At 36.8% G+C, this 19,536-nt stretch overlaps 1 long non-coding RNA gene across 1 annotated transcript; it reads left to right on the top strand.

Moving 5' to 3' along the window:
* Window positions 1-1,682: 1,682 nt before the first annotated feature.
* On the top strand, window positions 1,683-16,572 carry LOC128319129 (uncharacterized). The gene is made up of 4 exons (XR_008302520.1): window positions 1,683-1,827; window positions 7,895-8,200; window positions 15,145-15,579; window positions 15,789-16,572. It is a non-coding gene; the product is annotated as an uncharacterized LOC128319129 (long non-coding RNA).
* Window positions 16,573-19,536: the final 2,964 nt, after the last annotated feature.

Genomic DNA, 19,536 nt, shown 5'->3' with positions numbered 1-19,536 from the left:
ATTTTCATTTGAAAAGTAACTTGTATCTAAAACTATTAGAAGATGATTTTTGTTTTTAAAGCATCTAGCATCCTGTTCGCAAATTAGTAAAACTCATCTCAACATGCTTTTTCGAATTAGATTGAGTTCACGTTAGGGAGACAAACGAGATACCTCGTTTTATGAGTCATTCTCAGAATACGGTGACAAGCCTTTTCCTTAACTTACTGGTCATACATCATGTATGTATGTATATTGGTAACATACATCAAGCCAGCTGTACTGCTTTTGGGGCTTTTGTAAAGATTTGATAGAATTTTTCCTTGTTCATTTTAAAGTCACAGGCTGAATATATTTCTGAAATACATATGTATCAAAATGATTGTATGTAAATTATCAGTATAAGTTCTAAATAATAAAAATATAAAATAATCAAAAAATTTAAAAAGCAGAATTGACCCTGAAATTCATTTTAATGGTGTTAGCTATTCTAAAAACTCACAAAAAATTTATATTCACAAAAGATTCTGGCTAAGTTCTTCCAGAATCAAAGTTCAGAAGAATGTGTGGCCATCTTAACCAGCACCTATAGAGTTTCTTGTCAATTCTGTTTTTTCTTTGGATAATTCTGATGTGTCATTGGAGATATGCCTTTCAGTCTCCCTGAATTTTTTTTTTTTTACCAAAATATTATGTAATAGAATAATTTATTTATGTTGGCATGATTAATGATGTGTGCTTTGAGATGCTGACGCCATCTTTGAAAATACATACAAATAGAAATTTGTCAATAGTGTAATGGCCTGTGCTTACGCTACCAGTGACAATTAATAACTCCAGTGACTTAAAGTAATGGCACCACATTAAAGATCAAGAATACCGGTTTGTTCATTCAAAAAGAATTTTATTACAGTCACAATTTCCAAATAAAATATAAAAATATAATTTTAACATTTTGCTGGTTAGAAAGTTAACATACTTTGAGAATGACCCTTACATATCATAAGTCTTTGCTTACTCCAACATACTGAAACATTTTTGGGGCGAGGGTTCTCATCCTCAAATTCGTCACTGCAGTCCAGTGAATTATCCATATTCTGATGCACACAAATAGCTAAAGCATTAATTGCATTGTATAGCATGAGAAGGTGAATGCAGTTGACAAATAGGCATGATTTTTGATATTTTTTTACACTGATGAACATGATTGGATGCTTTAAGCTGAAATGAATACAAAATATTCTATTTATATATGGTGTACAGTCATTGGCTAGATGAGAGAAAAAGAGATGTTTTTTATTGGAAATATAATTGAGTAAGAGTGTTCAATTTCAAACACTCAAATAAAGTATAAATACACAAAAAGCATACTTTTATTATAATATGTTATTAAGTATAATTACAATTGCCGCATTAAACTGTCTGACCCTGGACTGATTTTGCTGGGACAAGTATTTTCCACTATTTATTATTATCCAAATACAATACACAGAAAATGAACAGGTGTAAACAGCATCCTATATACAGAAGGCACCGCCTTTAATATGGATCCTCCTAAAGGATGGCAAACTTCAGCCACAATGGTTTTTGGTGTCTCCCTTTTCTAGCGCTATGGAACAAGTTACTGCCATGGTGGGTTGGGGAGGGAATGCAGCCTTATGATTGCTCTATTACTTATTTGCTCTATTACTTAGAGGACAGGAAGTTGGGGCTGGAGCAAGAAAAGATGACAGCTGCTGACAATGTACTCACCTTCTGTTCCCTGGTCACCCAGCAATGGACCAAACAAGTGTGTCCTCATCTCTGCATTTTGCCAGGGCAAACCTTTGCCAAGGAGGTACAAACAAGGTATAACCATGAGCCTAGAGCACCTTATCTCCCTTCATCTGGACAATCTGCTGCAGGCAAGGCCGTCTCAAGTGATGTGTAGGGCCAAAGGCAATATTATTGTTGCAGAACCCAGGCTGAAGGTTTGTGTTTGGTATATCCATACAAAAAAGCTATAGAACTGAACATAACCAGTGTGCAAAGACAGGATAGCAAATTAAGGACTGCACATCATTCAAAAGCCAGCTCAGTTAACTGCTGTCCTGGATCGTCTGCTCAGATTTACCAGCAAAAGTGGCATAAATATCATCTCGTGATATCTTTTGCTCTTCCTCTGTTCTGATATTACATGTTCAGAGTACTTGCACTCCGTGAAACACATCAACCGCCACTTCTGTTTTCTGCTGATGCCTTTGTCTCTGCAGATTTTGTACCCTTTGTTCTGTATAAATACTCTCTAGGCAGCAGCGCAAATCATACTTCTTCTCCAATCCTAGTGAAACAAAATTCTATCAGGTACCTGGCAAAATAAAATATATAGGCAGAGTACATTTGGATGCCCATCTCTAATGGAGGCTTAAATGGTAAATAAAATTGGGGTGTGTGCTACTGATATGGAAATATGTAAAGCTGTCACAAGAACCTTGCTATATGATTTAATAAAAAAAAAAGAAAGTGAGAGCCTCAGAAATAAACTAGTATGAGTGTAAGAGTGAGGTATATACATTTTACAGACATGATGGAGAAATACTGGCCAATTTATTAAGAACAACTTCACTCCTGTTCATTCATGCAATTATCCAATCCTGTGGCAGCAGCACAATGCATACTACCATGCAGATACAGGTCAAGAACGTCAGTTAATGTTTACATCGAACATCAGAATGAGGGGGAAATCTGGCATCAGTCAGTTTGAGCATGGTATGGTCGTTGCCAGATGGGCTCGTTTGAGTATTTCAGAAACCACTGATGTCCTGGGATTTTCAGACACAATAGTCTCTAGACTTTACACCGAATGGTGCAAAAAAAAACAAACAACAAAAAACATCTAATTTGTGGCAATTCTCTGGGTAAAAACACATTGTTGATGAGAGAGATCAGAGGAGAATGGCCAGACTGGTTTGAGCTGACATGAAGGCTACCGTAACTCAAATAACCGCTGTTAAAACCGTGGAGAGCAGAAAAAGCATCTCAAATTGCAAAACATGTTGAACCTTGAGGCAGATGGGCTACAACAGCAGAAGACCCCACCATCGCATCTCAGTGGGGTTGAGGTCTGGACTTTGACTTGGCCATTCCAACACCTTGATATTTTTGTTCTTTAGCTATTCAGATGTTGATTTGCTGGTGTGCTTGGGATCACTGTGCTGTTGCATGATCCAATTTCAACGCAGCTTAAACTGCTGGACAGATGGCCTCACATTTGTTCCAAGAATATTCTGGTATAAAGTGGTGTTCATTGTTGTCTCAATCACTGCAAGTTTTGTAGGTCTTTTTGGCTGCAAAACAAGCCCAAATCATCACTGCTCCACCACCATCCTTCACAGTTGGTATGAAGAGTTTGTGATGATACGCTGTGTTTGGTTTTGTGTTTGGTTGTCTCCTCAGCCCAAAGGATATTGTTCCAGAACTTTTGTGGTTTGTTCAAGTACAATTTTTTCTAAGTCATGCTGCCATACTCTTTTTGGAGAGAAGGGGCTTTTTCCTAGTCACCCTCCTTGAATGCCATACTTGTTCACTCTTTTTCTGATAGTGCTGTCATGAACATAAACATGTAATGTGGCCTGTAGGTCACATGATGTAGCTCTTGGGTTTTTCTTTATATCTTTTCTTTTTCTTTAGAGCATTAAACAGTCTGTCCTTGGACTGAATTTGCTGGGACGCCCATCCCTGGGAAGATTGGCAACTGTCTTGAAGGCTCTCCATTTGTAAATAATGCTTCTCACTGTGGTGAATTTCAAATTTTTGGAGATGGCCTTATAACCCTTCCCAAATTGATGTGTAGCTACAGTTGCTTCAGTGAGGTCATGGCTGATGTCTTTTCTTCCTGGCATGATGTAGACACACATCTGAGTGCTCCAGAACACCAAACTGCCAAAGGTTCTGCCTTTACAGTGGTAGTCACACTGTGGAATTAGGAAGGGCGTACCTATTTTTTTTTCTGAATGTTGGTTTACTTTTTGGGGAAAAAAAATATGTTACATATTCTGTTGTGTTTTTTCCTGTCACCTGAGGTTATTTGTTTGTGTACAGACGTTTGTGAGGACCATATAATTGTTATTTTGGCCCTGATAAACAAAAACATAAAATTGAAGGAAGGAGGAAGGAACTATGTGAGTTTTGCTTTTTTCATCTGATGTGGACTAATAAAATAAAACTGGTCAATCCCTGAAACTCCCCCCTTTTATTGTTATTTAACTTAAAGTGTATTATTCAGTAACTACTACAAATCATATATATATATATATATATATATATATATATATATATATATATGAATTAAATTATCATATAGAATTTAATTAGTATGAACTACAATACTACCATAAGTGTGTTACCATAACCTGTGACATTTAGTTCTTACTAGTTAGGTACAATGGTAAATCAGTTTCCTTTGCCCTGATCTTTGTGACTCAATGCTCACAAGGCGGGATGTTTTGTTCACACCTTTACACCACGTCCTGTTCATCGTTCAGACATGCATGCATAAACTGTGTGTATTTGTTCATATATCAGAGCTTGCATGGAAATTACACTACACATGCTCCTGTATGGTTGACAGTGCATGTTTTATCTCTTTATGGGGACCAAATAATGACATTTGGCTTCACCAGTTTAAAAGAAATCACAAAATTTCTTTTAGATTCCTAGAACACTAACATTAAATAAATCAGAAGTGTAGAGTATACAAGAAAATCTTGAAATTATGGAGAAGAGGCACTAGATTTACTTACTACCACTTTGAATAGAAGAAAATATCTATTCAAATAAGAACAAGGTAATAGGTTAATTTAACTGTTAGCATTATCAAGCTGCTTAATTTGAAAAAGACCCAAAAATATTTTTTGAAGATTTGCTTCTGTGCACTTGCATGGCTTTCTGTCAAATTCTGGGCAATACAGTTTGCTTTTCAATGCCAAACCCACTTATGCAGGCTGTGTCTTAATAGTACAGTTTATCGTATACTAGCACTTCAAATATTGACTCTCTTGAGAATATTTACATGTCTTCATATAGAGACAGAAGCTGAGCATGTGTGCTGCAGTGCATGAGCAGTTCAGGGATAAGGAGTCTCTTTCTAAAGAGCCCACAGTCAAGGATAAGTCAGTGACACTGGCAGGTGTTTGTGGTTGTCATGTAAACTTTTTTTATTTCGCATATCCTTAATGAGGAACCGAAAACATGAGCACTTATGTTTCCTTGTGGTTTTTCCAATACAACTAAAGCAAAAATGACAAACATAAAACATAATTTTATCTCAGTTTGATGGATGTCATAGTTACATAACATTTCTGATATTTTGATTATTTCACATATTGCCATGACATTACTGAGGTAGTAAAATTACTGGTACGAAAGAAGGAAATGATAACCACTCACTTCCTTGATGTTTTAGATAAAAATACCACTCAGAGGAAACTGATACTCATATTTAAATTTTTTTTGGACAGTATTTTGATTTTGCTGTGTTAGTTCTGTTGCTCTGTGTGTCTTTCCATGTCAAAGTCACCTTGCATTGTGGTAGCAAGGGTGGTTCCATCAAAGGGACATGGATTGTACCTTTAGTATGTATCATTTACCTGGAGACCTTTAAAAATAAATGAAGGTGCATAATTGGACTTCTCGAAAAGCTAGTACAAGGAACACAACATGCATTTTCCTAGGCAAAAAAGTTACATACTAAAGGAACAAACATGTCCCCCCAATGGTACCACACCAGCAACTAAGGAAACAGTTTGTTCAGGTATTTATTTCTGAGAGTGCAAAAGTGCTAAGTGCTCTGTTTATGATTCAATGTAAGTCTCTTGTGGTTTACACCTGTATGAACAGTGATATATAATTTTCTCTGAAGCTTTACAGATGGGCCTGCAAATGAATGTCTTTTGAACTGCTGTGGTTTTCTTGTGCATAGACAGGAAAGTCACTGCAGGCAGGCAAATGTTTCACGCACCCTTTAAAACTTCACCTGGCCCCTTTCTGAGAGGAATTGTGGATGGTTTCACTTTAACACTTCTCTTAAGAGGCCCATTTAGGGATAGACTACATGTTAAAAACTCAGGAATAAAGTTACAGAATGTGATATAGAGACAGTTTCAAGGCTGCTACAACAAGTTAATTAAAGTCCAGATGGATATAATCTATTTATTTCTAACTACTTCCAGAGTTCTAGAGAATTGCTTAGAGAGGGACAGACTATTTGTTACTAAAGACTACTTACAGTTTCAAAAGCTACAAAACCTCACTCATGTAAGGTGAGACTTTGCAAAGCAACAATCAAGAAGTCAGACATTGCACTCAGCATAATTATCGGCGTTATATTGCCCTCAGTTTCCAAAAAGTGTCACAATGTTAAGATCATTTCACAGTGATTTATGTGTTTATGCTTTTACTAAATTCATACCTGGTCTCTAATGTGTATTTACATATACAGTGTTCATTCTGTGCTAGTTTAGGAACAGGTAACTTTGTATGCTCAGGGGTGAAATGAAAACAAGAGTTTCAAATGACTAATTCTTCTTTCCGTGGTAAGACATTTACGTCCTCTGGTCACAACCCATATTGGTTAAGAATTTATACATGCATTTATGCTTAAAATGTGGTTTCAAAGGCAGTAGATACTTTCCAAGCACTTCTGTAGATAGACATGTAAAGAAAGACCATGGGAATTCACTTGTGTATTATATAGAAGATAATGCAATATATTGTAATATAGTTCATTAACACTGGATGGTACTTTAAGGCTGTCTCACACTGTGAGTGTTTTTTGTTTAGAAAAGAATGTGCTGATATTCACTGATCAGCCAAAACATTAAAACAACCTACCTTATATTGTGTAGGTCCCCCTTGTGCCACCAAAACAAATTTTCCTGCCATTAGGAGAAACTTATGACAAAGAAATATAATGTCACAAGTAGTAAAATTTGTCAAATTGTCTGTATTAAGCTATTAATAGTAAAAAAAATCAAATTTATGAAAAAGTTATCATCATTATTTCTGAATGTGCTAGAAATATTCTCCAGTAACTAGTATGTTCACTCTATTTTCAATCCATGGTGAAAAATTCAGACTTAATATGGCAAAGAGGAGACTGCTCTTATAAAGGGAGCTTCCACAACTAGACAGCATAGGAGGCACATGATCACCAGTGGTTTGCTCCAGTAGCCTGACCTAAACACTGTCTTATTTACTGCCAAAATAAAGCCATATTTCTACAAATAAAGAAATATACTTTTATTTACTACACAGCAAACATGCATGTGGCATCGATGTGGGCAGAAATGAACAAAAATTAACAGAAACTGACAAATACCAGGAAACAAAAAAGCCAGACTCAACACTTGTTCAGTAGAGGCACTGTTACAGTATTTGTTGTAGTTTAGTTATATTTTTCAAATAATCATAATTCCTAATAAATTTCTCTCATGTATAGTGTATTTGGTGGTGAATTCAATTGTTCTAACATTTTAGCAGTTTTATCTGTAAGTTTTTAGCTTTTCAAAGAGCTTCACTCTGACTAAAAAAGCCAGCATCATGACTTTTTAAAACTTGCCACTTTCTGCCTAGCATGCACCCACTTCCCCCATGAGACTGCATGTGAATGTGTGCCAGTGGTTAAGGAGCAAATGTGCAGCTAATGTGACCACAGGCTACTAGCAAATTTGAGTTCCCATATCTCTTAAATCTCAAAGGACTGGCATTGTGTTGCCGAAAACTCAACCACCCTCAAATGTCACTGTGCCGCTGGTAGCCTAATATTTATCATTTATTACACATTTATCTGTACATTAAAAATTCAAATGCATCAATGCCACAGCCTATTAATTCAACCAAGGCTCTTATTTGCAGTTGTTGTCTTCATTCATTACAGTTTTCACATGAAGTCCGGTTTGTTGAACCTATCCACTTTCCACTGATGGAGACCTGAGTGCAAAACTGCTCAATGCAACTGCAGCCCCAAAGCCACCACAGCAATCACAGTCCCAAGCCATCACAGTACAACTCCCCATATGAGATCCCCAAGCCATCTCCACTACCCCCATCCGGCACCATCCCCAGCAATCCCAATGATCTTCAGGCCATCCTTGTGGGGCCACCCCCAGCAGCAGCGAGCGATCTCAACCGATGAGAACGAGTTCGATTGCTTCTGGAATTATCTATTTGAAGAAACACGTAGGTAAGGGATCTTGTATATATGCTGATGATTTTGATGAGGAAATTAGTGAGTTTTTTGCCTGATATTTTCAATTTTACCATTGAAAAAATTCATGAAGTCATCACTGCTATATAATGATTGTGTGTGTGTTTCTACTGTGGTCTTATTCCTAGTTAATTTTGCTACAATATTAAATAAGAATCTAGGATTATATTTGTTATCTTCAATTAGGATGGAGAGATACATTGATCTAGCAGCACTAAGAGGATTTCTGTAACGCAGAAGGCTCTCCTTACATGCTGAAATACTACCAATTTAGTTTGATGCCATTTACATTCTAATTTTTGAGTGGTCTGGTTTAATGTACAATATTATGTTAGTATAAAGAACTTCAAACCCATATGACTAGGTTTTTGTATGATGCCTAGATTATCATTATAAATAACTGGGACACCTCCTCCTCTGCCAGTTAGACTGGGCTGATGTATGTAAATGTATCTGGGAGGACTAGCTTAATTTAATGCTACATACTCATTCATTTGGTTTAATCCACATTTCTGTTAAACACAGTACATAAACTCCTGATCAGTCATAGTTTCATTAACAATAAGAGATACAATATTTAACAGTCCTAGCTTCAGATCAAAGGTGCTGGCTGTGCATTCAGTATGATTTTATTTTATGCTAATTAGGTTACTAAAGCAATCTTTCTGAGTATTTCTACATTTTTGTTTAGCTCAGGGAACAGAAACAGACTCACTATGTTGGAACCTGAGTGACAACTCAGTGCAGCTAGCAGATGGTCAGTTTAGCTTGTCTGCTCCCTGGCCTTGGCTCTGGATTGTCACCGATTAACTAGGCCTGTCCTGAGACTATGTGCTATGCTACAAGAAATGAGAGCAGCACCTTCCCAAGTGGGATGGACACCGTCCCGCCATAACAGGCCAGCCTTGCCCTCAAAGATAGTCCAATTATCTATAAAGCCCACATTGTTTTCGGAGCACCACCTGGACATCCAGCAGTTCATCAACCAATGGCTTCAGTCTCGTAGCTCAGCGGAGAGATGATCCTCATTGCTGAAGGAGAATTGGTCTGGGATCCTATGGCACTATGCCCGTTTATATAGCCAGATGGCTCCACCCATCCTGATGGGCTTCCTCACCATAGGAGCGTGCAGTTCCGCTGCCGAGCCATTAGTTCGCTTTATTGCACTGCACGAACCAATGGCCATGCAGTTTCACGGCGTGATTGTAAAGGCTTCAGTCATCGGAGAAAAAGGAGTTTTCCCCATAGCATCTAGCGACGTAGTGCGAGTGTAGTATCGAAAGGGAACAGTAGATCATGTAGGCTAGAAATCATTATAAAATTAAAGTCCCTTTGGGTTTGGGGAAAACAATTATTTTAATAGTATTTAATCACATGATATAAAAAAATAAAGTCTTTAAGACATTAAATAGACACATGCAAATGGGTGTAAACAAGGCATGGATTTACAGTTAAAGTAATTATTCAATTACTTTATGTTTGTCAGAATAAAATGGCTGTGTTTGGGGAAGCACTGCTATGTATCAGGCTAGCTCTATACTGGTATAACAACAACATCAACAACAAATTTTGTTACTATCGAATAAATAGTTGCACTATATGGCCAAAAGTTTGTGGACACCTGACCATCACACCTATATGTGCTTGTTAAACATCCCGTTCCAGATTTATTCCCCCTTTTCTGTTATAATAAGCTCCACTCTTCTTGGAAGGTTTTCCACTAGATTTTGGAGCATGGCTGTGGGGATTTGTGTTCATTCAGCTACAAGAGCATTAGTGAGATCAGGTACTGATGTTAAGTGAGGAAGTCTGGGGTGCAGTGGTTGTTTCAGTTCATCTTAAAGGTATTCAGTGGGGTTGAAGTCATTGCTTTGTGCAGGACACTCAAGTTCTTCCAGTCCAACCTTCTCAAACCTTCTCAAACCATGCTCGCTTTGTGCACAGGGGCACTGTCATGCTGAAACATGTTTGGGCCTCTTAGTTCCAGTGAAGAGAAATTGTAATGTTACATCATACAAAACATTCTAGACAACTCTGTGCTTCCAACTTTGTGGCAACAGTTTGGAGAAGACGTACATATGGGTGTGATGGTCAGGTGTCCATAAACTTTTGGCCATATAGTGCATATAGACAATTAGATTAAATGTATTCTATTTAAAATAATGTTACAAAATAAACTGCTAATAGCATGAATTGAGATATATTGGGACACTTTTTGACTTTCCACATTGTCTAAGCTTTCTTGCCATTAAGAAAAGAAAACTCATCACATGATATGTTCCTAAAATCTGCAAGCTGCTGATCTACATGTTAAGGAAAAAAAATTTTTTTAATCACATTCTAAAGAAACACGGCCTATCGTTTTATGAAAATTGTCTGAAGTCATTTTTAACAGCATTTGATAATTTGGAAGCATGTTTTCTTTCGTTGTGGCTTTTACACTGCCTCTAGAGAGTATTCACCCCCAGTGATTATTTCTCTTTTTGGAAGTAACTCTCTAGAGAAATTAAATTAAATCAATTAGTTAGATGTCCTCAGACTTTGAAATCTAAATACTGTCTAAATGAAAAGTATTCACCCCCTTGGTGTGAATCGTCCTTTTGCAGCGATTACAGATTTTGCGCATTTCGATTTTGGCATTTTCTTCCATTCCTCAAAGCAAATTTTGTCCAACTCTGAAAAATTAAATTTTCAAATGGATTTAAGTGTAGGCATTGACTCGGCCATTCCAAAACACAAACCCTTCTTAATTTTCAAGCCATTCCTTTGAAGTTTTTGCCCTGTGCTTTGGCTCATTCCTGTTGGAACGTATATTCACCCTAATGCAGAAGTCTGGCTGACTAGAACAGGTTCTCTTCAACAATTTGCTTGTATTTTGATCCATCCATGTTGCCTGTGATGACAACAAAATTTCTAGTTTCCACTAGAAGGGATCCCTAGATACAAGCCAGGTTTGAGCCTGCTAGTGTAGCTGATAGACTCTTGTGGTCTTTGACTTCCATCTAGTGGGCAAATAATGTAACAACCTGATAATTTTTTTTTTTTTTTAATGAAATTTTTTTTAAAAAATGGAAAGGAATGAATGGTATTTATATATTTATTTGATAGTTTAAAAATGATTAAAGAGATTTACCAGAACCACAGTTACCAGTTACCACATTGTACATGGAGTGTGTGAAACTAATAAAAGGAAAAAAGGACCTATTAAGTTTATTTTTGTGAAAAGTACATGCACAAGTTCATATTATCCATATCATAGAATCGACATTTATAGTTTTGGGGGATTTTCTTCAAACAAGAAGCATAAACACTAGTCATATTGACTAACCCGTAAGTGCTGCATTGAATCAGCTGTCTGTCATTGCACTGCTTATTTAATTAAACACGATGATTTAGCAAAAAGAACCACAAATATTATGATCTTTTACTATTACATTTACTTTATTACTATTACTTTATGATCTTTTATTTTTACTACTATTTTTAAAACACTGTTACAGAAATAAATGACTAGTGTATTGGACATGTTTTCCTCTTTAATTACTTTATATACATGAATTTATTAATAGATTAATAGATAAATATTATTCATTTATAATAATCAAATATATAATCTGCTGCTTATATTTAGTAACTCTGTTCCTCCCACCTGCTCTATCTCTCTTTTTGTTTGCTGTAGATAATTTGCCTACACAAGACCACACATTGAAAATCACAGCACAAATGTTTTAATTATTAACTGTTGACCAGGATGATCAATAAGATGCATTTAGAAATTTAACCCCACCCACTCATCCAAACCAGTAATTAACCCGTATGGTTAATTTATTCCTAATAATTTTTAATCCTGTTTTTGTAAGTTTCAATCTAATGCAAGAAACAAACCATTAAAACGTACACTCCTGGGCAAAAAAAAGGGGGCCAAGCCCAAAATGGTAAAATAGTAAGCTTTTAATGGTCTTAACAAATAATTGGTCAAGAAATCAGCAAGAATTAAACAAATAGATAAAGGAACTTAGTATGGGAAGCTTTTCCCTTTGATTTCTTTAAATGTTTAACCCTTAGGCCCTTGATGGGCTGCATCAGGTGTGGCAGATTTACATTTACATTTATGGCATTTGGCATTTATCCAGAGCGACTTACGAAAGTGCTTTGAAGTCTCTATCAATAAATATATTCTGATACTGGTTCACTAGGTCACAAACTAACAAGACCATCAGTCTAAAAACTCTGTTGGGGAGGTAATATACTAACAAGTACTCAGACAATACAAAGATAACCAAATAATATCTAATCTTTTAAGAAAAAATAATCCCAGAAGATATTTTTGGAAAATTTTGTACACCCAGACATGTGTTAGTTTGAATATTACATCAAACATTTTAATCATTATCATGATTTTACCTTTGCGTACAAGAAGACTATATAAGTGAATTTCCCTGTTTCTAGCTTTTCCCCAAACAAACAGTTCACTGCAGCAAAAGGAAACCAGTAAATGGTGGCACAGGAGCTCTCGGGAGTGCGATCGTTTAATTCCTGCTAATTTTCTGACCAATGAAGTGTTGTTAAGACCATTAAAAACTGAACATATTTTTTGCCCAGCAGTATACACTGACCTTTTCCTCAGTATCAAAGGGGAATTTAATCAACGCAATATGGTGTTTATTTTTGGTCTTTTTGGCTTTCCATGCTATAAAAGAAGGCATATTTGTGCTGTCAGACTCAGCTCATTTCGCGGGCTGGCTATAATCACAGAGTAAAAGCAATTCTGAAGCCACAGGATTAGTATGTGTCCACGTTATGAGCAGGGAGCTAACTAAATGGCTTAAAGTCATATGCGTTCAGCAGCTTTTCAGTAATTTGTGAATTAAGCATCAATTCTAGAGACAAAGTTTCTCAGCCTGATGCAGATAGAAAATGATCATCACATTATAGAATCAAGTTAACAGGTGGAGCCTGAACATTAATAGTAACTTTCAGTGCAGTGTTTGAGCATCGTCTGGACTTTAAGCTCACTTGGAAATCCTCTATAATTTATTGGCCATGACAGAAACAAGCTTGACCTATCAGGATCACGTTATGTATAATCATATCATCATTTGATTTGCGGGATTTGGGAAAGATTTGTTTCACTTTTTCCGTCTACAGATTTTCCAGGAGAGTTTTGTGAACACGGTTTCGTCCCTTCACGCACCTCAGACAAGATTTTTCACTTTTGCTGTTTATCTCATCATGTGCAGGCAGTGTGACGTGTTCCACTGGAACGTTGAAAGATATTTGTGGCAAAACAAGATAATCTCTAAAACGTATTTCAAAGTGATTTAGAAACAATGGCTAGATAACGATGCTCATTTACTCATATGATTAACTGAAATTGAAAACAAAACGTCTTAAAAAAGCAACTGAATTTTATTAAAGTCAGTTTCTTTTGCTTTACATTGGTGTGATGTGTGATTCTTTGACAGCTTTTTTCTGCATGAAGGAATGATTTTCAAAAACAAGTAGTAATCGCAGAGAGACTCCTCAACATCAAACTGTAAGGAAGATTTTTATGTTTGTTTTTAACCATCCATACACTCCTGGGCAAAAAAAAAAAGGCTCAACCCAAAATGGCAAATATTAAGCTTTTAATAGTCTTAATCCTTGGTCAGAAAATTAGCAAGAATTAAACAAATGCACTCCTGAGAGCTCCTGTGCCAAAATTTACTTTTGCTGCAGTGAACTGTTTGGGGAAAAACTAGAGACAGGGAAATTCTCTTAAAAAGTCTTCTAGTACGCAAAGGCATAACTATGATAATGATTAAAATGTTTGATTAAACTCTGAGTAGGACATGTTTCAAGACTACGGGCTTTCATCATAGATGTAAAAGTATGTACACAGAAAATGTATTTGTCAAAGAATAATCGTGAGAATATGTTCATTTATCATTATGTACACAACACTGTCACTTCAGATCTTAGCTACTGTGTGAAACAGATCATTTATATTTATATTATATATGAATTTATAATGGATATAATACCTGAGGTGGGGGTGGTAATGTTTAATGTTAATGACGTTTAATGAGGACATATTTTTAAAGTTGAAGAACGTTGATCGAGACGTGAGCGATACAGAGGTAAGGAATAAGTCTCCTGAGGCCACAGTTGAAGTAGAACCTCAATTAAGAGCCAACATGACCGATGCTGTCCTGGATTGCATAACTTCTACATTGTTCAAGAATCAGCTCACTCTGCACATTATGGCTAAGATGGATGTTAGACTAGCAAAAGTCGTGTCGCAGGTTCACAAGCAACAGCATGCCGTGAGATTCGGTACAGGAAGAGGTAAGGTACAGAACATTTCCCAGGAACAACAATCAAGCAACAATGTTTTCATGCCTGGATTCAGTGACAGTGTGGCATCTGTGATTGGCTGTGCCCTGACAGAAGTTAGAGAAGAAGTGAAAAAAACTTTTTCACACAAAGTTTTCACACAAACTTCAGACAGCCTCCCCAACAGCATGTGATGCTGTAACAGAAATAGTGGACAGAGTCTTTGAAAGCATGCTTGATTCCTTGATTCCCATGGATGATAGCACTGATAGGGATTCTAGCGTGATTGATACTCTTTCTAGTCATAAGTTTGATACAGCATCTAAGGGTATCCTTCACAGCACTGACTCAAATGTCAGCTGGAGTCCAGTCCATGAGCCAAGAGAAAGTGATGATGAAGTATCTAGCGTCACAGCTCAGGACATTGAGATGTTAGTTAAATGAATCTTCTTATGTTACATAGCTGTATATTCACAGTGAGACAAGATTTTTAAAATGAATGACTTATTATTACTTACAGAAAACATTGTGTTGTTCTACCATTGTAATGAATGCAAATTGAATTAGTCAAATTTAATCACAGCTAAATTCATTTTTTTGCCCAGATTGCAGACTTGTGAAGATTGCCCAGATTGTGAAAGAGAGAACTGACTCCCCAAGAAGATCCACCAAAGGCCTGTTCTCCAAAGGATTTGACCAGTCTTCTGGACCTGAACTTAAGGCCAAGAATAAGGATGAAGGTATCTTGGCTGCTTCTGGAAGCATGATCCACCTTGATGAGCCTCTGACTTCAAGAGTCGATTCTGACTCTGATTGGGCTACAAGCTTTCTTGAGGTCACTGCTACTTCTGGAACAGAAAATGCTGACCACAAGCCAAGATCCGATGAAGCCGCGGAAGAAGGACTTGTGGCTAAATCAGATGTTGACCTTGAGCAAATCGTGGCTGCTTCTTCTGATATTACTTCCTGAAACCTTCAACTGATTGGACACCAGGAATGGGCTAGCCTTGTCCCTTCACCACCTTCTACTGAAAAGCCAGGTAGCGAATCTTCTTATGTTACATAGCTAAGATTTTATATTTTTATAACCTTTTAAAGATTATTAATTCATCACTTGGAAATATTTTGTGTTGCTATACCTCTGTGTTAAATTTATGATGAAATTATTCTGAACTATAAAAGCATAGCAAATTATGGACCATCCATTCATAATCTTTTCACACTGTTCTTTCCTGTATCCAAATTGTAGATTCCCCAAGAGGATCTGCTAGGAGAAGGACGCGTCCTGTAAAAGCTGGCTCTTTGCCAAACATATGCTGTGATAAAAAAGATGGCATCCTTGACCACTCTAGCATAGAAAAGGGTGTGAGGAAGGGATTGGGTTCTTCTGGAAGCATGAGCAGCCATGATGAGCCTCTGATTTCATCTGAAACATCAAATATTGAAGAAGCCACAGCAAAACCTTCTTCTGCATACAAAGCAGTACTCTGTGGTTCCAAGAAACAACCCCAACCGGCAACAAATGATGCATCAAAGCAAGACGTCAAAGCATGGAATACCAAAAGAGTGTTTTCTGTTCTTCCATCCAAACTTAAAATTCCGTCAGCCAAATCTTCATTGCACAACAATGAACAAGCTTCTTCTGGAGGTTCTTCTAATCAGTTCAGAAGAAATGACCACCATGACAACATGGCACACTGTGAGGAAAGGTTTGAACAGACGTTTTAAAAAAAAGTGACATGCTGTCTTTCCTCACCAAATGTTTTTAAATGCCAGAGTTTAAAAAAAAAAAAAAAAAACATGTGGCACGGCATGGTATGGCTCTCAAACAACCCCAATCCAGGGATTAGGATTGTTAGGATTTGGTTAGGGATTGTTACCAGCCATACCATGCTGCACCATTCGGTGGATAAACCACCATCAGTTTCCATTGTTAGGACAGTTAGAGATGTTTACGACTTCAGACTATTAATTAAAAACAGCAACCAGTAAGCTCAAAGAGCCATCAACCAGGGCGGCAGTTTCCAAGTCATCAAAGCCATAAGTATACGAAGGGTAAGTGTTACCAATAAAGATAACAATAGAATAGTAGTTGTTTCTTTCCTTTACTTCCTTTTGTGCAGAACTCACAATTTACAGTCTTTGAATTGAAGTAACATTGAATATTTGTATTTAAGTGTATGTGGGTTTGGTCAAACTGTAAACAAAGATAAACAACATAAATCACATTACAAAATTAACACAAGTTATTCCACTTACTACATCACTTTATGATTAGTACGTTTACATTATAACTTCAGCAAATCAGAATCCTTCTATATAAATTCTTAAACATCAGGCCTAAGCTCCAAATATCTCAAAATATGCTAACAAACATCTTTAGAACATTTTCGTTTTTCAATAGAAACCAAACAAGTGTATAATCATAGTTAAATAACAACTGCGTCACATTTGGCGTTTAGACGCTAATTACCATAATCGCCACAGCGATCTCAATAAACCTTAACATGAACTACAAATGATTCAGAAACAACAATAAAATATGCTCACCACACTGGGATCAGGGAAGAATCAAAATAAAAAGCAATTTAGATGTTATTAGATCGTTTTAAGTCTTAACAGGATACATGAATCTCGTGCTGTGCATCGTTTTTTTTTTTTTTTTTTTCCTTTCAATGATTCTGAATCATATACACTCTAAAGCATCGCATTCTTACAGGGGCAGAACCCAACATCCCGGGCCCCAATGACCCTAACAGGTCTTTCAAAACCAAAGGGGTTATGTCCTTTAAGAAAGTCACTTAACTGTCTTTGTTAACCAAATTAGTTTCCAGGAGGCAGATTTTATTCACAGGGCGACTGAAAACTCCTGCTTGCATTTTCACTTCCATGGTACGCACAAGCCCATCTGCTCCTGGATAAACTTGAGTAATCAGCCCTAATGGCCAGTGATTTCGTGGTGTACTCTCATGCATAACACGCACAAGATCTCCTACTTGAAGACTCCGTTTTGGATGTAACCATTTCTGTCGTTGTTGCAACGCAAGTAGATACTCCTTGAGCCATCATGACCAGAAGTCATCCGCCAGGTACTGGACCTGACGCCATATACGTCTGTAAAGATCTTGCTTCACAAAGGCTCCTGGAGGTAGAGATGGTCCGGATCGGAGCAACAACAAATGGTTTGGTGTAAGTGGTAGAGGGTCTGATGGATTGTCTGAGAGCTTAGTGATTGGTCTGCCATTGACTATTGACCCAACACAACAAAACAACGTTGTTAATCCTTCATCGTCTGGTGTCTGCTGCGACAAGACAGCATTCAGAACAGAACAAACGGTGCGAATTTGTCTTTCCCAAACACCTCCCACATGTGAAGCAGCAGGTGGGTTGAAGATCCACTTTACATTGTTCAGTAGCAAGTAGTCTGAAATATGAATGAAAGTTTTAAGCCTAGTGGTTGAACATATTCACCCATATTCAGTTTTTTGGGAAATGCATACACAAACTGGTTGGGAGCATACACAAATTTTATTGTAATAAAGTACTGAAAAACCATCTCAAGTTTTTAATTTTTAATGAATTATCTTTTGAAAAAATTTTTAAATAATAAATATTAAATATAGAAATAATAAAAATTAAATAATATAATTAAATAATAAAAATGTAATTTACTAAGTAATAAATTAAATACTATCAAAATACTGTTGTCGCAGGTACTAAATCAAAAGACAGTACAACAAGGGAGATAGGAGGGGGTGCATTTCCTGGCAGAGGGGCTTGCCGTGAAAAGCACCCCCTCCAAAATGTACACCCACAATATCTACAAATCATTGTGCTTTTGTAAAATAAAGAAAATATACAGGGTGTGCTTTCAGTCGTCTCAGTCTCCGCGCATATCTGTTTGAAACGCGTCACTAAAATGAACTGAAACTCAGCGAATACTTGACACACAGAGATGAGAAATATATCTATGGAAAGCTTGAGGTGTCTACTTTTAAATGAAGCAAGTCAAATATTCTCAGTGTATGTAATCCACATGAAACCAAGGAGTAGTGATGGGTCGTTCTTGAACGATTCGTTCATTTTGAACGAATCTTTAATGTGACTCGGGAAGAACGAGTCGTCTCGGGGAGTGATTCATTCAGTCGCGCATGCGCAACATCCTATAGGCTCTGTACTGGAATTAGTTCACCTGTTTCGAGTCTTCGGGTCTGAGGCGTTCGTTCGTCACGTGACAGCCCCATAAACTTAACCAGTGCAGCCTGAGCCGGAAAGAGAATTGATTAGTTCATCTCTCGAGTCTTTCGAGTCGTTCGGTCTTTTGTCACGTGACACTGGATAGAGAAATTAGTTAATTTACAACCTTCCTTACAAACGGGTGCATAGTAATCATTATTATTATTATTATTATTATTATTATTATTATTATTATTATTATTATTATTATAACATAACACCACAGATCTTCAAGAAACAGTAACAAAAACATAGTGACAGAAATTTACAGACCTTTTTTTCTAGGAAAATGCTTATTACACATCTTTTGATAATTTTATGATAATTCCTAAATATGATCCAACATATAAAAAAATACAGTTTTACGTTATAGTATTACTGACTGAGGTACTGAGCCGGGAAGTGGTCACGTGACGAACTAATCAATTCTCTTTCCGGCTCAGACTGCGTTGGTTAAGCTTATGGGGCTGTCACGTGATGAACGAACGCCTCAAACCCAAAGACTTGTCAGGTAAGAGGTGAGGTGAGCTAATCATAGACTAAAGATCCAGGTAAACAATGAATTAATGTTTTCTGTATAGCATTATAGTTTTGTCTTGTTTATAGTGTGATCAACGTTTGCGTAAGTAGTAGATGTGTTAGGGAAGTAACACGTAATATTTTAATTATATTTTGCTAAAATGAACGAAATGACTCGAAAAAAGATTCGTTCACGAGACTCAAAGGTCCGAGTCGGTAAAATGATCCGAACTTCCCATCAC

Source organism: Pangasianodon hypophthalmus, chromosome 1 (genome assembly GCF_027358585.1).
Source record: "Pangasianodon hypophthalmus isolate fPanHyp1 chromosome 1, fPanHyp1.pri, whole genome shotgun sequence".
Classification (NCBI taxonomy): Eukaryota; Metazoa; Chordata; class Actinopteri; order Siluriformes; family Pangasiidae; genus Pangasianodon; species Pangasianodon hypophthalmus.
The sequence above is the reverse complement of the archived record's forward strand: the minus strand, read 5'-3'. Positions and strand labels throughout refer to the sequence as shown.